The sequence below is a fragment of the Pseudorasbora parva genome, chromosome 11, assembly GCF_024679245.1.
Source record: "Pseudorasbora parva isolate DD20220531a chromosome 11, ASM2467924v1, whole genome shotgun sequence".
NCBI lineage: Eukaryota > Metazoa > Chordata > Actinopteri > Cypriniformes > Gobionidae > Pseudorasbora > Pseudorasbora parva.
Window position 1 is genome coordinate 38596339 of NC_090182.1, and position 21125 is coordinate 38617463.

The 21125-nt window shown below is 42.9% G+C and overlaps 1 protein-coding gene across 1 annotated transcript in view; it reads left to right on the plus strand.

Moving 5' to 3' along the window:
* aff2 (AF4/FMR2 family, member 2) overlaps positions 1-21125 on the plus strand; it is a 386660-nt gene that overhangs the window by 233105 nt on the left and 132430 nt on the right. The gene's annotated exons all lie outside the window — the stretch shown is intronic.

Consider the following 21125-nt stretch of genomic DNA (forward strand, 5'->3'; position numbering starts at 1 on the left):
GATGTACACTCGACGGCTGTACAAATTCACTCACTCGTTTTCAATCTCTCCGTCAAATGGATTTTTAAGCCTGTGTCTCCGTCGGATTAAGCCTGTGTCTCTCCAATCACCTCTTTTCTGCAAGCTACTCTGCTTTGATTGGTCAGACGGCCCAGTCTGTTGAGATTGGTTTCCATGTACAGTTTGTGTTTCAGATGCTAAAAGCTCATTACCATAACTGAACTTCAGCTCCGTAGGCTTCCTAAAGCTCAGGGATTGTACACACTGTAAAGACAGTGACGATGACGTCGGTTTTATCATATCATTATGTCCAAATCGATGATGAAACAATGGAAGAACTAGTTATTCAAACCGAACCTTCAGCAAGACATTTCTCAGTAGGTGCGTTTACATGGAGCACTGTAATCGGTTTAAAAGTCCAATCCAAATGAAAATGCTCCATATAAACACCTCAATAGGAATAAAAATGCCCAAACCGAATGAAATTGTAATCGGTTTGAGATGGGTGGGATAAACCTTTTCATGAACCAATCAAACGAAAAATTTAACCATGTAAACGACCTGCCCCGATTACTTTTGAGTGTACGTCCTTATATGACGTGATACACAGCACGCGCCTTCACCACTGGCCGCGCGCCGTGCTCACACGCAGGCTATAATGTTGAGAGGGAAGTTAATATTTCTGAGGGGTAAACTTTTTTATTTCGTTAGAAGTTATGAAGATAATGTTGGCATAATGACACAGACATAGATGATTACACTTTACAATAAATAAATAACTTTTATAAAACCGTATAAGTCCTGGTGGCCGTTGAGAGTTGCTATGGCATCCGCGAACACATTCCAGCCTCTGGAAAGGACAGAGTCGACATTTCTGATGCGGCAGACAAACTGCTCTGTGATGAATGCGATTGAACGTCAGCACATGTAAACCCCAGATCGGTTTAGATAACGTCTCATGTAAACAGTCCACTAAATCTTTCAATCGGAATTATTAAACGAGGCTACTGATGCTACTCAGATTGAGGTTCATTATGAGATGCAACTGTTGTCCTCACCATCAGCATTAAAGGGGGGGTGAAACACTCAGTTTCAGTCAATCTCATGTCAATCTTGAGTACCTATAGAGTAGTATTGCATCCTTCATATCTCCAAAAAGTCTTTATTTTTAGTCTTTAGTTTTATTATATTTATAAAAGAAATATGGGCTGTACCGAGTCTTTCCGGAAAAAAACGAGCGCCTGGTGGTGTATTGTGTGGGCGGAGCTAAAGAATGACGAGCGCGCAAAGCGGTGACGTTCTCAAGCCTGGAGAAACCCATGGCTATCGATCTCAGCTAATAAATATATGATCCAGAATCATTCGGAGGCTGAAATAAATTGAACAGGAGAAACAGCAACAGCAGGACGTCCGTCTCTGTGGTGTGTACTGTATTTAGTGGCCTGTCAACATTTGTGTGTCTTTACTCTCAGTTTATGAGGACATGATTCGGTTTATGGACTATTGTATGCGACTAAACATTAGCAGTAGCAAGCAAAACGGTTTTGCACGTCAGACTAGTGTAACGTTATACATAGAACAACAATGGAGTAACCGTTAGCGCATTTGAATGACGAAGCACGCGATCGTGTCGTTTACTGATGTTTACTCACGCGACGATAGCCAACAGCACAGACATTTGAAGCAGTTTTACTCACCGGCTGCTTCCAAAGCAGGACCGAACCTTTATCGCTGGGACCGCTCCGTCAAAAACACACTTCTTTGGTATGATTTGGTGAAGTCCTGTGACAGCAGTGACCGTGGAGATCCACTTTGCGACGCGACTGAAGCGATGTTGTGAAGCTTCCCGTCATTTCTGCGTTCAAATCGGTTCAAATGCAGCGCTGCCTTCCCGGAATGCTGTGCTGAAGCGTTGAAGTCGCTTGATGTCACCCATAGGAATCTAGTGGAGCGCGGCGCGGAGTGTTTATGGGCATGCATTTCCTCTCTCGCTCTAGTCACACGCGTGTGCACCCTACCGGGAGAAGAGCCCGTACGACCCATAGAAGGACCTTCCGCTCTATTAACGTCAAGCCGAGCCACACTCGAAAAAAACTCTCCGAAACTTGTGAGAAACCGGAAGGAGTATTTTTAACACAGAAATACTGTGTTATATATATATATATATATATCAAATATATCAAACGTCCAACATTAGTTTTTGAAACTTTGTCTATGTTTAGGATGGGAATCCAAGTCTTTAACAGTGTAAAAAGCTCAGTAAGCGTGAGGCAGTTTGACGTGACTTTGCCTAGAATTCTACAAAGTCATGAGTCGTGGTTTAAAGTCATAACTTGCGAGCTCAAAAAACATCTTGGAACACAGCATAAGTAACAGGAGGATGACTTTGAACGGGAGTAGGACTCGTTTCGGCAATACAGCATCTTTTTGGAGCGAGACAATAGCTTTGTTTATCATGCACTTTGATCTTCGTTCGACCTTTTTCATTCACAAACTTTACTTTAATACAAGCTTTAATGCTGCACTGCATGAAAGGAAATATCTGAACAAGCATAATGGGACACTTTAAGGCAAGACTCCACAGGCAAAACCATTATTGCATTATATTTGCACTGGTCAATTTTGAGATTGTAAGCTATTTTGCTTCAGTAACTTGACTTTGTGGAAAGAAAATGTTAAAAAGAACATTTTCAGTAGCACCCAACTTTCTAGCTTTCTTCCCATCTATATTCTGAAGTTATTTTAGGGGGTTGCAATATACACAATTTTATGCCTAAAAAATTTTTTTGACTGGCTGTTGACAGTATTTACTCATCAATAAAGTGATGAAAATAGATATCCAAAATAAAATGGACATTTTGAATCAGGCTTAATCCAGGGTTCAGATTTCTGTTCTGGAAATGTATGCAAATTAGTGCATATCTAATTAGATACTGACTCAAATACATCTTTAAACAATACATATCAGAAAACCTTTGTCTTACTTTATTGTCATTGGTCAACTGGGAAAAGTATGTTAATATCTGTTAGTTAGTTAGTTTGTTTTCTACCCTATTCACCTGTGGTGTCTTCATATCCAGTGCTGTGCATCATATATGATCTGCATCTAGAGGAACAATTTTAATCCATTGCTCGTTGTCGTACTGTACACAATGTCCTGTCTGATTACTCCTTCATTAAACTCACACATTATACAGCATTCATCTCACATGAAGTCAACTCAGGGAGTCATCAAACTGTAATTGATTAGGCTTAATTAGTCATCAGAAGGACGGGCAGAGGAGAGCGGTAAGTGCTCTCTTCTTGATGGAAATGGTTGTGGATGATCTTCATCTTTGGTTTCTAATGATGCCAAGATGCTCTAAACTGCTGCAACCTCAAAGTCAGAGGCTCATCAGACAGCCTCAGATCTGATGTGAGAGTTCAAACAGCGCCGTGGCTAAGAGACAAAGAAAATGATTAAATCTGTGTAAACCATTCCATAGAAGATTTTTTATTAATACTATTGTTATTATACTTTTTTATTATTATTATTGAGCATGAAATGCATTAAATTGACCAAAATTGTGAAAGGTAAACATTAAAGCGGCACTATGTAATTTTTCCGTCCGCTAGAGGGCGCCTATTTAAAACAATGACGTTGTTTGATGACGCCGAATCTTGGACGAATCTTTGATGATGCCGAAGTTTGAGCGCAGAATCTTGGGACATGTGGTGTTCACTTCACAGCCGATGGAAAATAATCGAGATAGGACTCGAGCAGAAATCATGTTCATAAATGCGATTATTAACAGCTCGGCAGTTTAATAGGGAAAGCGCATCTCTTAAAGGGGCCACACTATATTACTACTCGTGGAATATGGACCTCCTCCAGGTATGGTGTGGTACTGGTGCGCTCCCAGGACAGCTTTCACATTACCAAATTCTCATACGAACTGTGCCCTGCTGTGAATTAAACTGCCAGTGTAAAAACTCCCTTTATTTAGATTCTTAAAATGAGAGAAATCACTGCTTATTCTGAATTTTAGACTTAAGAGACATGAACAATTTCTTTGAAACACATTTATGTCTAGTCTTCTTGCTCAGAGTATGGTTTAATAATAAACGTACATTTGCATAAAGCGTGCATATTTGTCCATATGTTGATTAGAGTATTTAAAGCGTGAAAAATATGAATTTAAGATACATTTACACCTGATAAAAATGTGTGATTAAGTTTAATTTATGACAATATGCGCTTAATCGCGATTAAATATTTTAATCGATTGACAGTCCTAATTATATTATATTATATTATATTATATTATATTATATTATATTATATTATATTATATTATATTGTATTGTATTGTATTGTATTATATTATATTATATTATATTATATTATATATATTATATTATATTATATTATATTAATTATATTATATTATATTATATTATATTATATTATATTATATTATATTATATTATATTTATTATATTATATTATATTATATTATATTATATTATATTATATTATATTATATTATATTATATTATATTATATTAAATTATAAATCAAACATGTTCATGCTCTGGTTAAGTTAATACCATCTCAAATGTTTTATTACATTCTATGTGCAACGCCTCATATGTCGTTTTTATTTTATTCAGATTTGTGTTTTTCACAAAATCATTTGAAACAAAGTCCAAATGAAAATGAAACCTGCTGAGCTAATTGTGAAATAATCATTAATGCACTAATGCATCTAATTGAACTGTGTAAGAACTACTTTTGAGCAATACATTGTTCCTCTGGGATGGCCACACACGCATTATTATTGATGATGTGACATATAGTTAACTGGTTTGAACAAAGCACCATAGGCCTACATCTTTTTTTTCTCTCCATATAAAACACTCGTGTTCTACCTCCATACATTTGAATTCACAGCATGCAAGGACTTTCTTTTATCCCTTTTAGACAGCACTTCTGAAAGACTATGACATTCCCTCAGTGGTGAAGATAAACACAGACAACAGAATTCCTGCTCTGAGGGGAAAGAGAGAGAGGAGAGGGGGGGGTGCTTTTTCATCACAAGCATTAACATAGACTCTTGATGTGACACTCCAGTCAGCTCAGAATCTGAGTCGGAAGTGGCTGCGGGCCAAGGTAAATAACCCTCTGGACAGAGCGAGACAGAACAGGGGAGGTTGTGTGAGGATGAATGGGACAGGCTGGAGGTAGAACAGCCCTCTCAAGCACTCGTCCGTCAGGGGCTCCTTAATCAAAGTTTTCCTAGGGTGGAGGACAGGAGGAGAGGGGTTGCCTTTGCATTTCCCACTGCTATGTGTGCTTTTCCACTCCTGGAAAAGGAGATTTTTTTTTTTTTTTAAATTCATTCATTCATTCATTCATTCATTCATTCATTCATTCATTCATTCATTCATTCATTCATTCATTCATTCATTCATTCATTCACTCACTTGCTTACATATTTGCCCTGCTGCCTGCCAGATATCACTGAAATAGGTGCCTTGAGAAATGTTTTTTAAATGGCAAAAAGAGCCAGGGGTGTAGCTTTTTTTTAAAGCGCTCTTTTAGTCTGTCAGTCAGTAGTGCGCATTTTAGGTTTGCTGACGTCGGGTTGACTGACATGCCCTCAAACATAAACAGCCTTTACAAAAAAAGTACCATGTCAGCACTCTGAGAGTATCAGTCGGTAAAGCATGGTACTGGATGTGTGCTATGGTACTGAATGACTATTATTTCATAGCATTATATTTGCATCGTACTCTCGTTTAAGTTCTTCAAAAGATACTACTACTGTTGGTCTACCATGATATTATTAGGGTGCCTTTGTAAACAATGGTATTTCCATAGTACTTTTTTTGCAAGTGAGAGCTGGCATGGATGTGTGTGGCAGCAGGATAGCAGCACCAGCGCTGGAGACCTTCCCTCTTGAGTTGCTTTCTAGACGTGCATACTGTTGACAGAACTGGAGCGCTGCTGAGTCTCAGGGCAATGCCGACATGCTCTCGTCTTCCCAGAAAAAAAAAAGAAAAAAACCAACAAGAAAAAAAACACTATGTGTTTATTTACTGCCAAGCAAGTCCAAGTGCATTTTCATGTACTTGCCTGTGATTGAAAGGGCGACTCGAAGGCCGTTTCGGATTCCTTTATAAGACCTGGATTCATTTCCAAAGGGGCTACCATAACAGCTTTACCAGAAGCAGGGTTTCTCAGGGACCTCAGGAAGTGATGGAAATGTTCTTCTGTTAGGCTTTCGGAAAGGAACCGCAAATATACTGGAGCATGTGTAAACGAAGAAAATCACCCTTTTTGTGCTTCACCCTCAGTGCATTAACAGTTTCGCACTTTAAACAAGGTGCCGCGCCATAAAGCTAACGGATAGGGGTCATTGTTCGTGTAAGGGGAGAGCTTTTGTTTATTGTTCTATTAAGAGCTATACTGCCCTCAAACTCAATATAAAATCCTGTCATAAACGTACATTTATTGCCCTCTGTTAGCAATATCCATACGTATATATACTCTTAGCTCTGCTAGATCAGAACCCCGTTCCCCGCTCACCTCTGAATATTAATTCCAGCACGTCAATGTTGACATGTAGTACAAGGGTGACAGTCGCCCACCCTGTCATTACCCACACACACGATTCCTCTCGAGAGTGCTTCCCCTCCTCCCCCCACATCTGGTCGCCTGGCAGCTCGCTGGAGAAAAGGCTTCTATTGTGGAGCTGTCAAAGCGCTAAGCTAAGTGGGCTAAGGGAAAGCTCTCCTTAACAAAGGAGCCTGTCACCATCAAATAACAACAAGAAGAGAGAACCCAGAGGGACACTCTTAAATGGCAATTTGGCACCTATGGTGGTCGCTATAAAAAATAACCAGAGCCACGTCTAATAATAGTAGTTATGGGGCGGGAGGAGGTGTGGGGTAACAGGGATGGGGGGGGGGGGGGGGGTTATTATAGAGGTGTGTGACTCAGTGGCAAAGTCCAGCCCAGAAGAACTGGATCAGTACACCGTATTAAGATGACAAGCTGTCCGGGTTAATGGTGTCATGGAGTCGAGAAGAAGGTCAGGGCATGGACTTCAGCCTGAAAGTGTTTTTGGATGGCACGCTCATGGACTGTTCTCTGATCGTCTGATGCACCATGCACAAATCACCATGTGTACAATAAAGTGGTTATATACTTTCATAGATATTTTGGAGCACATAACCCTACTCCTACAGACTTGTCAACAATATAATACTCATAACAGGCAAATTAAAGTGTCTAGTAATTGTTGCAAACACATACTAAAAACAGTATATATGCTCATTTCATTTCCTGCTGGTGTCGAGAATTGATCTTTGGTTACTCGTCTACCAGTCTGACTCTCTAACTATAAGGCCATGGCTTAAGGTTTTAAAGGGGTCCTATAAAGCCCCTTTTTGCAAGATGTAAATTAAGTATTTGTTGTCCACATATAAGTGAAGTTTTAGCTCAAAACACCCCACAAATCATTTTCTTATGGCATGTTAAAATTATATTTTTTTGTGTCCCTTTAAATGCAAATGAGCAGCCCCTTTCAGGAAGAGGGCGGGGCTCCAAGAGCTTATGTTAGCAGCTCCGATTGCCTCACGCAGACGCACTGAAAATGTCCATTCAGCCTTTTATGTTCAAACTGGATAATGATGACTCAGAAAGAAGTGACAACATGTTGAATGCAACAGAATATTTCTAAATGTTTAGTTTATGAATTTATGCATAGTTATGTTTTAGTTTTGATAATCCAAACCTTTAATGAGTGAAGATTATCCCAGTCCATGAATTCACACAGTCAAATCACATTCTAAAGAGACATCAGAACTTCAGCAATGCTCAGTCAGTCACGAGACACAAGAGCCAAAGCCATTTCACAATCAAAAGTGACGGAACGCTTCTTCTGGCGACAGCTGTTGATGTGTGCACAGGATTCGATCTTTACAGGCGGTTGCTTTTAGGTCATTTCCTCTGAATGAAATGAAATGCCTTTTATTGTCACAATACACATGTATAATGATATTAAATAAACTCCCTTTCCAGTGCCAGCAAGAAATATAACAACATATAATTAAATAAGTAGTGCAAAAGGAGAGGTAAACATTATCAATATTGTCAAAAGTATTAAATATTTAAATATTGCACAGTACGTGAAATACCATTGGAATATTTTTATTTATTTATTTATTTATTTATTTATTTATTTATTTATTTATTTATTTATTTATTTATTTATTTATTTATTTATTTATTTATTTATTTATTTATTTATTTTATTAATTGTGACTATTTGTATCTGTCAGTTATATCCTTTGTTTTATATTGTATATTGTTGTGTTTCATACAAACTATTCTGGGGGCCATAACATTTCTGTGAAAATTATAGAAAAATTATTATGGTAGCTGCTAGGGGTGTAATGATTCGTTTTAACAATGATTCGATTCGTATCACGATTTGAGGTTGTCGATACGATTCAAGGACGATATTGTTTATTTTTGAACGGTACGATCCAAAACGATTCAGTGACTTGAAATCGATTCAGTAACTTTTAACCAAAAACTTAAATCAGTGTAACTGAAATAAACACCTGCAGGTGAAGTTTCCTAGATTCCTGTTGTTTCTTTTAAAGGGAATCAGATATCAATTAATTATGGATATAAACAAATAATGGCAAATGTGTTCACATTTTATTTGAATAAAGTGCATACAACAGTTTAGGTTGAATTAACAGGAAGTTAACATTTTCTTCTCATTTTCAAAAAGTACAGAAAGTGCAACCAACATACTACTACTGCTACTTCTGCTTGTTTTTCAAAATAAAAATAATACAATATTAATATCAAAAATAGAGTGAAACTAACATCTCTTCAGGTTTAATTACCAATAGGCTTACCTGCTATGTTTGCTGTTGTTTTTCAACATAAAAATAATACAAATATAATATTAATATCAAAAATAAAGTGCAACCAACATTTCTTCAGGTTGAATGAGCAGTGGCTTAACCTACTACAAATCCTGTCCACGCTGTGTTTTTGTTGTTTTCGTTAGCTGCTACTGGCGCATGCGGCTGACGTCACATATAGGCAGATGCCTTTATCATTAAAAGTGCTAAGAAAAAACATCCATATAAAGTCTGACATGCTTAAATCAAATGCGTTATTTCCTATTATCGATACAATCGATTGATTACCTTTTAAAACGATATTAGATCGATATATGTCTTCTGGAAGGCCAACTTGCCGAGCACAGATCGATGTAGTTGGATCATAGGAATATAAATTGATACATCGATGTAGTCGATGAATCGTTACACCCCTAGTAGCTGCACTGTGAAAAATAAAATTGTTGGTTTAACTTAAAAAAGTAAGTAACCTGGTTGCCTTAAAATTTTGAGATTATTGAAATAAAAAATTTGAGTTGATACACTCTAAAAAATGCTGGGTTAAAAACAACCCAAGTTGGGTTGAAAATGCACCGACCCAACAATTGGGTTGTTTTAACCCAATGGTTGAGTTGTTCTTACCCAGCAATTGGGTTGTCTTAAGCAACATTTAACCCAACCACTGGGTTAAAACAACTCAATCATTGGGTTAAAACAACTTAATTGTTGGGTCGGTGCATTTTCAACCCAACTTGGGTTGTTTTTAACCCAGCATTTTTTAGAGTGTACAATGAAGGAAATGTGTTTAATACATTCAAACTATAAAATATAATTGTATCTGAACCACATAAAAAATTTGCTAAATCATTTCACTTTTTTTTTTTTTTTTGGTATGTTTCACTGCGTCATCAAAAAAAATTATATATATATATATATATATATATATATATATATATATATATATATATATATATATATATATATATATATATATATATATATATATATATGCTTACAAAATCTTAATATTTTAATAAAAGTTGTCGAATCTCGAAAAATTTTCATTGTATTAACTCAAATATCAATTAACTCACATTTTAAGGCAACCAGGTAACTTTTTTTCTAAATATTTTTTTTACAGTGTGGCAACTTAAAAAAAAAAATGCTGGTGGGAAAAGAGTTCAATTGAATCTAAATGTATGTCATAATTATACCCCAATATATAATTTAATCATAACGATAAAATTCCTATGCCTATTGCGTCTGTGTATTGATACCAAAGCTTTCTCATTGAAACCATTGGTGTACCTTGCATGTTGAAAAAGTACCACTACAGGGTTAACCTGTGTGTTAAAAGGGGATGCCAAGGGGTCTTGCAACGAGTTGGGAAATGTTGGTTTATTTAGGATTGGAGCTAAAGTCTACATGACAGGAGAAGAATTGGACATCCCTGATCAAAAAATCTAAAAAATCAAACGTAGTTGTTGCTTTATTTTTCAGTAAGATGATGACCACAAACATCTCACTCTTGCCTGGATTTGGATTGCAATGAATGTGAAAGACTTGGCAGATCTCGTCTCAGTCCCTAAAGTTATATGGAATAGGTCAAAAGAGTCAAAGCCAAGTTACCCACAACATCTCTTGGAAGTCAGGAAAAAATACTTGTGACTTTTATTTTTCTATACTTTTATTCTATCAGACTTAAAACCCAATAAAATTGCAATAACTGTGAAGGCATAAGAGGTTTAACTACGTTCTTATTCACAGGGAGATCATTAATGCTACTGTCATCTTGTTGTTGCTCACTGGTGTCTTAATCTTTTAAATAATTGTTAAATGTGATCTACACAGAGTTGGAATTGAATTGAACATTGCTGTAAAGGTTTGGTGATCATAAATGGCATTTCTGTCAATGCACTTGAATCTCCCTGGAATTTCACATCAGTTAGCTAGCAGGCAGCTATGGAGGAAAGTAGCAGGTGCCTCACAATTTGCAGGTTTCCTCTGTGCAACACGCTGGATTTTAGTAATGACCAGCGAGTGTTCCACTCTCACAATTAGAGGAGCATAGCTGGCATACTGCCTAGAGCCGACCCATGAGACCCCGTCCAGAGCCCAGCAGTGATGTGGCACAGGTCTGCTACTGCAAACTACACAACCCGCTCTCTACGGGTGCCTGTTCTGCCCTCCAAAACATCTGTCTGCTCTGCCCCAATATCATTGAAACTGAAAATGGTGACAAAGACATGCCAATCCGACCTTGATTTGAAATTTCACCTTGAGTTTTTGTCTGTGCACATTAAAATTTAATTTCAAATAGGGGTGTTTTATCTAATAATTTCTCACATTATCCCGCATAACACGTTACTTGTTTCTAAGGCCACCGCAAGTCTAAAATAATAACCCTAACCCTAACCCCATGTGTATGTGGTTTGTGTCGGTTTTTATTTTTACCCTAAACTTGGAAAAACTGTGAGTATGAACTTTTTCCGAAGATCCAATGTTTCTTAGTAACAAACTTGGGAAGTAGGAATATGAGAACAGATTGTTGATGTGGGGGGAAACATCAGAAACATAGAGAATTAAGCACTTGGCTGAAATGTACACCAGAATCCTGGAACAGATTTGGTTCTTAGCATTTCGGGTCCTTTAAACCCATTGAAACTGTACGGTAATGAGTGGTGACACTGGGAAAAAACCCACCAGCTTGTGTTTCTCTTTTCATGTGCTAACAGTTGTAAAGTTTAGAGGGTGTCTCTGGATTCTTGTTTTTCTTGGCCTTGGTTTTACTTTAATAACCTGCTGTTCATTTAGAATAATTCCCTAGATGTTTTTTTTTAAGCGGCCTGTGTATTTGAGTGAGAGCATATTGTTGTGAATTATAACTAGCTTGTGCTCTTATAGTATATATATATATGGGGCAGTAAAATCAGTGCAGGCAAAGCCTAAAGAATCAAGCTAATAGACATCCTCAACAAAACTACACTATACTGTCAAAAGTATTGGGACACCCACTCCAAATCATGGAATTCTAGTGGGTCAATCACTTCCATGGCCACAGGTGTGTAAAATCAAGCACCTAGGCATGCGGAAGCTTCTACAAACATTTGTGAAAGAAAGGGTCGCTCTCAGGAGCTCAGTGAACTCAAGCGTGGTACCGTGATAGTTTGCAACCTGTGCAATAAGTCCATTTGTGAAATTTCCTCACTACTAAATATTCTACTGTCAAATGTTAGTGTTATTGTAACAAAGTGGAAACAATTGGAAACAAGAGCAACTCAGCCACAGTGAGCAGGATCAGCACATGCTGAGGCGCACAGTGCACGAGTCATTTTCTGCAGAGTCTGTTTTATAGCAACAGACCTCCAAATTTTCTGTGGCCTTCAGATTAGCTCACGAATGTGTGTTTAGAGAGCTTAATAAAATGGGTTTCCATTGCACCTGCATCTGGCAATCCAATGGACGAGTTTGGGTTTGGTACCTGACTGACTGCATTGTGCCAAGTGTAAAGTTTGGTGGAGGGGGGGGGGGGGGGGGTATTGTGTGGGTATGTTTTTCAAGGGTTGGGCTTGCCCCCTTAGTTCCCGTGAAAAGAACTCTTAATGCAAGACAAAATGTGCAAAGACATTTTGGACAATTTCATGCTCCCAACTTTGTGGGAAGCGTTTGGGTATGGCCTCTTTCCTATTCCAACATGACTGTGCATCAATGCACAAAGCAAGGTCCACAAAGACATTGATGAGCGAGTTTGGTGTGGAGGGACTGGGCTGTCCTGCATAGAGTCCTGACCTCAATCCGACAGATTCATCACCTCTGGGATGAATTAGAGCGGAGACTACAAGCCAGACTTTCTTGTCCAACATCAGTGCCTGTCCTCACAAATGCTCTTCTAGAAGAATGGTCAAAAAATCCCATAAACACACTCCTAAACAGAAGAGTTGAAGATCTTATAAGACCAACTGCATATTAAACCGTTGGATTAAGAATGGGATGTCATTAAAGTTTATGTGAATGTAAAGGTCCCAAAACTTTTGGCAATATAGTGTATATCTATTCCATGGGACAGCTATTGTACAGCAGAATATGCTTCCTCCATGATGTGCTATGGAAGGTTTTCATCCGGCTGCTGTCAACACTATTTGCACTGTGGTTTTATTCATTATATCTATTTAGCTAATTGTCCACCAATAAATCGCCTGGCTGCCATATATATTGATATAGAAAAAAAAAAGTAAATCTAGATCTGGACAGATTTGCATTAGGACGTCAACACACAATGTCTGACTGTAATTATAAGACATGTTAGAGCATGAACATCTCATGAGAGTCAAATTATCTAATAATTTCCCTGTCTAAACTTATACAGTAGTGAAAAAGAAATGCTTTGATATAAAAATGATTCTGTGGTGAAGTAAATACTACAAAAAAAAAAACAAATATAATTTCTACCGTAGTTAGAAGTTAGTTCAAGCAACAATTGAAAAAAAAAACCCAAAGTAAATGATATATTAGTAGTCCATTTAAGCTTGTAGAAATTAAAGTGAAAATATCAATTTTATAAAATTAAGTAAACCCTACTCAACTTTATGATACTGATGTTCCCATCACTGGGGCAGGAATAATTAGTAAGTTTGCATTTCCAGCTGTATGTACACTGTTGTTTCATTGATTTTGTTGTCAGATTCAGTAACTGTTTTGTGCCATCTGGAGTTCATTTTTTAAATCAAAATGACAACTCAAGTGACTCAAATATGATCCAACAAATGTTACTGTTGTTTAGTATTTTGTGCCAAATATTTCTTTGTTCGAATGGGTACCAATATGTCTTTTATTTTCATTGCCCTCCACTAATATTGGCACCCTTGGTAAATGTGAACCAAGAAGTCTGTGAAAATATATGGGCATTGTTTAGTCTTTTTATCTTTCTTTCTTATAAACAACTAGCTAACTAACTAACTAACTAAATACATAAATACATAAATACATAAATACATAAATAAAAAATACATAAATACATAAATAAATTACAGTGAGGCAAAAAAGTATTTTGTCAGCTACAAATTGTAGTTCCCTATCTCGAGGGAACTTCGAGCTGCGTCGAAACGCTAGGGGACGCCTCTGCGTGCCACGTCATGAAGCACTTGTGTAATCAGTCCAATAGCGGGACGATACGTCACGGGCGGGTGACGTCATCGACCAGGAAGCTATAAAGCATGCCCGGACCAAACAGTCACTAGCTTCTGTGTCTTCACAAGCGCTCTGTGTGATATTGTATGTCCATTTATTGTGTGTGTGTCAAAGAGAAAAGAGAATGTCTAGTCAGTTCAGGCGTTGTGTTCCTCCCTGCCCTCGTTACATCACGGGTGGAGATACACACGACCTGTGCGTTATGTGTTTGGGGCTCGAGCATGCCCAGTCAGCTCTCGAGGGGGTTGGCTGCGAGCATTGCGAGAGTCTCCCAATGCGTACATTAAGATCACGCCGGGCACTCTTCGAGGAGAGTGCTTTGGCTCGCGGTCCTCAGGGCTCGGGTCCCGCTGCTGCCGAGGCACAGCGAAGGCTCGCGTCTTGGGGATCGCAGTTAGATCTGGTGGCGGGGTTAGAGACGGGTGATCCCCTATCTCTGCCCTTACCCGCTGGATCTCAAGCCTCAGCTCGCGAGTTGGAAGCACGCTCTGCGGTTTCTTCCGCTCGCGCTGAGGCACAAGATCAGCTGCAGCACTCCAGTTCCGAGGAACTGGATGTTGTAAGTGTAAATGAAACTGACGAACTACTTCCACCATTACACACACACGCACAGGAGGAGCTAATGGAGGTTGTCACTCGCGCCGTTGCCAGATTAAGTTTAGACTGGCCGGCCGAGTGTTATGAGTCACAAAAACACACAAGCAGGCTAGATGAAAGATTTCTGCCCTCATATACTCAACCTCCTAGGCGGGGCTTGCCATTTTTCCCGGACCTCCACACCGAGGTGTCGAGGTCCTGGGCTAAACCAGCATCTGCCAGAGTCTTTAACCTGTCAACATCTCAATATTCAAATATAAACGGGTTGAAGGCTCATGGTTATGCGGCGATGCCGCGGGTGGAAGAGACGCTCGCGAGCTATCTCTCCCCCGAGTCAGCATCGTCGCTGCAAGCCCCGCAGCTGCCCACCAAGCCCGTAAGAACAACATCAGCGCTGGTGGGCAGGGCGTACTCGGCAGCCGGGCAGGCGGCCGCCTGTTTACATACGGTGGCCGTCCTGCAAGCATATCAGGCAGATTTATTGGGGGATATAAATGAAGAAACTGAGGAAGTGGGGAGAGAAACGATCGCCGAAATTAGACGGGCGGCAGATTTGTCTCTTCGTGCCACCAGGGAGACGGCCAGATCCATCGGCCGCTCTATGGCAGCCCTGGTGGCCACGGAGAGACATTTATGGTTAAATCTATCAGATATAAAAGAAAGGGATAAGAAGTTTCTGATGGATTCGCCCGTCTCGCCTACTGGCCTCTTTAGTGACGCTGTAACAACAGTCGTCGACCGTTACCAGGAGGCCAGGAAGCAGGCGGCGGCGTTCTCAAAATTTCTCCCCCGCAAATCATATCCCCCAGGGGCTGCCGGGCGGGGGCAGCCCCAGCCGAGTACGTCCTCCTCCGCAGCGCATCGAGCGCAACAGAAACAGAGCGTGGCCGCTCGGGCCCCCCCGCAGAGAGAACGGGGGTCCGGGCGACGCGCTCAGCCGGGACCTTCCCGCGGTAGGACGGATCTGAGGACCGTCCTTATCGCTAGGAAGGCCTCGGCTAAGAAGTCCTGACGCCAAGAGCGCAGGGCTTCCGATGGCAGTCCCCTCCGGGAAAGTGCGGCTCGCCGAGGCGCCCGCTCTTTCCCGGTGCCATCGGGGGGCCGGTCTGCCAACCCTGCCACCATTGGTGCTTCAGGGCGCGGCGGTCCCCGGCGAACGCATATCTCCATGTCCGCCCGGAAACGTAGCGGCTTGGGGATGTTCGCGCCCTCTCGGGAGGGCCCCTGGGCGGTCAGTTCGGTTGCTACCTGCCGGTTATCCGTTACAGGACACCGGGCTGACCACACAGGAAAATCCAGAGACCAGCCTCGAGAGGCTGGTTCCCTTAGTAGATTTTCTGGCAGCGTGGAAACTTCTGCCGAATGTCTCAGAATGGGTCCTGCGTACAATAGAAAAAGGGTACAGAATTCAATTCGGGTTACACCCGCCCGTGTTCAACGGGGTTACTGCCACGGTAGTAAGCCCAGAGCAGGCTCTGGTAATGGAACAAGAGGTACAGACTCTTCTGCGAAAAGAGGCTATAGAACGGGTCCCTCCCCACTGCAGAGAGTCGGGGTTTTACAGCCGGTACTTCATAGTTCCGAAGAAGGATGGGGGGTTAAGGCCTATCTTAGATCTGCGTCATCTAAACAGAGCAGTAAAAAGATTAAAATTCAAAATGCTCACGATAAAACAGATCGTGTGTCACATCAGGTCCGAGGACTGGTGTGTCACGATAGATTTAAAAGATGCGTACTTCCACATCTCCATCCTTCCGCAGCACAGACAGTTCCTCAGGTTCGCTTTTGGGGGAAAAGCGTACCAATATCGAGTGCTGCCATTCGGTCTAGCTTTATCGCCCCGCACTTTCACGAAGTGCGTGGATGCAGCTCTGGCATCCGCGTGCTAAATTACATCGACGATTGGCTAGTGTTAGCACAGTCGAAACAACTGGCGGTTCAGCATCGAGATGCTGTTCTCGCCCACATGAAGGTGTTGGGGCTAAGGTTGAACGAAAAGAAAAGTATGTTGGCGCCACAGCAGAGCATTACTTTTCTGGGGGTAGTTTGGGACACGAGAACGATGTCGGCTCGGCTATCTCCGCCCAGGGTAAAAACGATCCTGAATACCGTCAACCAGATAAAGCTAGGCCAGTCACTCACTGTCAAACACTTTCAAAGAGTGTTGGGTTTGATGGCAGCAGCGTCCAACGTGATACCTTTTGGCCTGCTGTACATGAGACCCTTGCAGTGGTGGCTCAGGACCAAGGGGTTCTCCCCGAGGGGAAACCCTTTTCGCCTAATCAAGGTCACGCGGCGCTGCCTACGTGCCTTGGTGAAGTGGAAAGATCCTTGGTTCCTTTCCCAAGGTCCAGTTCTGGGGGCTCCTTGTCGTCGCGTAATGCTAACGACGGATGCCTCCCTAACTGGCTGGGGAGCGGTCATGAGTGGCCGCTCGGCCCAAGGTCTGTGGAGGGGCCATCAGCTCTCCTGGCACATAAACCAGCTGGAGCTGATGGCTGTGTTTCAAGCACTCAAACACTTCCTCCCAGACCTACGGGGCCGCCATGTGTTAGTTCGATCAGACAACACTTCGGTGGTCTCGTATATAAATCACCAGGGGGGATTGAGATCGCGTCGGTTGTGGAAGCTCACGCATCACATTCTGATATGGGCCCAGGGCAAGATACTCTCGCTCAGGGCGATGTACATCCCGGGGGTCCTGAATGTAGCGGCAGACTCTCTGTCGAGGCAGGGAGTGGTGCCGGGGGAATGGAGGCTCCACCCCGAGGTGGTGGAGGAGCTGTGGATCCGCTTTGGGCGAGCCCAGGTGGATCTGTTTGCGTCTCGAGAGACGACACATTGTCCAGCATTCTTTTCCCACACACATCCAGCCCCACTGGGGCTGGACGCAATGGTACAGACGTGGCCGAGGCTGCGTCTGTACGCCTTTCCCCCTCTGGCGTTGCTCCCAGGAGTGCTGGAGAGAGTCCGCCGGGACGGTCTTCAGCTCTTATTGGTAGCCCCGTTCTGGCCGGGCCGAGTATGGCTCTCAGACATCATGTCTCTCCTAGAGGGTCCTCCCTGGGAAATCCCAGTCAGGAGGGATCTTCTTTCACAGGCCGGGGGGTCAGTACTGCACCCGCGCCCGGAACTGTGGAAACTGTGGGCTTGGCCCCTGAGGGGGCCCAGTTCATAAACACGGGTCTATCGACTGAGGTGATAGAGACCATGTTGCACTCCAGAGCACCATCCACAAGGAGACTTTACGCACTCAAATGGAGAGTTTTTGTCGCCTGGTGTACGCACCAGACTTTGGACCCTGTTAACTGCCCGGTCGGTTCAGTTCTCGAGTTCTTGCAAGAAAAATTCTCCGCAGGGTTATCCCCGTCGACTCTGAAAGTGTATGTGTCGGCGATATCTGCGTATCATAATCCATTAGATAACGCATCATTAGGGAGACACCCGTGGGTCACGCGTTTCCTCCGTGGTACCTTGTGGCTTAGACCTGCGGCACGCTCCAGGGTGCCGACTTGGGACCTGGCCATAGTGCTGGAAGGCCTTATGTCGGCTCCCTTCGAGCCGTTAGAGGAAGTGTCAGAAAAGTTCCTCACACTAAAAACAGTGTTTCTCCTAGCAATTTCATCACTGAAAAGAGTAGGAGACCTACAGGCTCTATCAGTAGCACCTTCTTGCCTTGAATTTGCACCAGGAATGGTGAAAGCATTTCTCTTCCCGAGGGAAGGATATGTTCCCAAGGTCCCGACCAACGTGCCGGGACCAGTAATGCTGCAGGCTTTCTGTCCGCCTCCGTTCACTAGTCAAGACCAAGAGAAGCTAAATCTGCTATGTCCGGTCAGGGCCCTAGATGCATATGTCCACAGAGCTGCCCTGTGGCGAAAGTCAGAACAGTTGTTTGTATGTTTTGGGTCCTCCAATAAGGGAAAACCGGCTTCAAAGCAGACGCTTAGCAAGTGGATAGTCGAGGCTATTTCGCTCGCTTATGAGTCGGTCGGACATCCTTCACCTATGAGGGTCCGCGCCCACTCTACTAGGAGTATGGCTGCCTCTATGGCTCTTATTTCGGGAGTTTCACTGTCAGAGGTTTGTGATGCGGCTGGGTGGTCCTCTCCGCATACATTTGTGAGGTTTTACAATCTGGACGTAGCCTCTACTCCGGGGTCCCGGGTGTTTCTGGGTTAAATCACACAAACAGACATTTGGGACTCTGGCGACGTGGGTATTGAGGTCCCCTAGCGTTTCGACGCAGCTCGAAGTTCCCTCGAGATAGGGAACGTCTCAGGTTACGTATGTAACCATGGTTCCCTGAGAGGGAACGAGACGCTGCGTCGAGATGCCATACTCCCGGCATGCCTGTGATCGACTTGTTCGACTTTTTCAGAAGCTAGTGACTGTTTGGTCCGGGCATGCTTTATAGCTTCCTGGTCGATGACGTCACCCGCCCGTGACGTATCGTCCCGCTATTGGACTGATTACACAAGTGCTTCATGACGTGGCACGCAGAGGCGTCCCCTAGCGTTTCGACGCAGCGTCTCGTTCCCTCTCAGGGAACCATGGTTACATACGTAACCTGAGACGGTATATGTAACGGATACATGTAAGGTACATGTAACGGAGTTCGTTAATGGAAGGAAGGAGGTGGGAACCGGTGAACGTTCAACAAAGACTTATAAACAAACTAAACAAAAGTAACACAGGCAGCCCCTCACGGACAACTGCCCGCACACACACACATAATAAAACGCGGGCAGCCCCTCACGGACAACTGCCCGCACACACACACACACACACACATAATAAAACGCGGGGAGCCCCTCACGGACAACTGCCCGCACACACACATAATAAAACGCAGGCAGCCCCTCACGGACGACTGCCCGCACACACACACACATAATAAAATACGGGCAGCCCCTCACGGACGACTACCCGCACACACCCAACAAAACGTAAACGAAAAAAACCATAAAATCCAGGCCTGGTCCTCTCTCGTCTTTCGCTAACTTCGCTCCTCCTTTTATGCTCCCGTCACTTGGCCGTGAGACGAGACCGGTGTGTCGCGCAGCTGGCACTCATTAGCACTCGTCACCTGCCCGCTCTCGCCGTCCCTCCCCCCGCTGCTTGCCACATATCCCCATCTCCTCCCCTAAATGGTGGACGGCAGCAGGCTCCGGCTCACGGCAAGCACCTGCGACTCCTCGCTCCCTCTCGGACAGCAGCGAGCTCTCCGTCCTACTGGATCTTCTCTTGATCTAGCACCATCGCCTCGGGCAGCCACTCGTGGTCTTTCCTCATCCGCGCTGCCCGAACTCCTCAGCACTGCGATGCCCCTAAGCCGCGAGGGCTCTTCGACAGCATGTCCCTCCTTCCTCCCGGGTTTTGGCACCAATGTAACGGAGTTCGTTGATGGAAGGAAGGAGGCGGGAACCGGCGAACGTTCAACAAAGACCTTTAATTCAAAATAAACAAACAAAACGAAAGTAAACCGCGGGCAGCCCCTCACAGACAACTGCCCACACATACATGATACAACATAAACAAAGCTCAAAGTAAAATCCAGGCCTGGTCCTCTCTCGTCTATCACTGCCTTCGCTCCTCCTTTTATGCTCCCGTCACTCGACCGCGAGACAAGACGGGTGTGTCGCGCAGCTGGCACTCATTAGCGCTCGTCACCCGCCCGCTCTCGCGGTCCCTCGCCCCGCTGCTTCCCACAGTACACTTCAACAATGAGAGAGAGAATAGGGAAAAAATCCAGAAAATTACATTGTGTGATTTTTATAGAATTTATTTGCAAATTATGGTGGAAAATAATGATTTGGTCAATAACAAAAGTGTATCTCAATATGTTATATACCCTTTGTTGGCAATGACAGAGCTCAAACGTTTTCTGTAAGTCGCCACAAGTCCACAAGGTTTTTACACACTGTTGCTGGTAGTTTGCCCCAATCCTCCATGCAGATCTCCGTGCTTTTCAACTCCTTCAAAAGATTTTCTATGGGGTTGGAAATCTGGAGAATGGCTAGGCCACTCCATGAACTTGTAATGCTTCTTACGAAGCCACTCCTTTATTGCCTGGGCAGTGTGTTTGAGGTCATTGTCATGCTGAAAGACCAAGCCATGTTTCATCTTCAATGTCCTTGCTGATGGAAGGAGGTTTTTACTCAAAATCTCACAATGCATGGCCCCATTCATTTCCTTTACACGGATCAGTCGTCCTGGTCCCTTTGCAGAAAAACAGCCCCAAAGCATTTTTTTTCCACCCCCATGTTTTAAAGTAGTTATGGTGCAACGCAGCCTTATTTCTCCTCCAAACACGACAAGTTGAGTTTTTACCAAAAAGTTCTATTTTGGTATTTTTAGAATTACAACGTGATGAAATAAAGGGATTTTGTTGGGAACCACAAGCCACCACCACACTTAAAGGGATAGTTCAC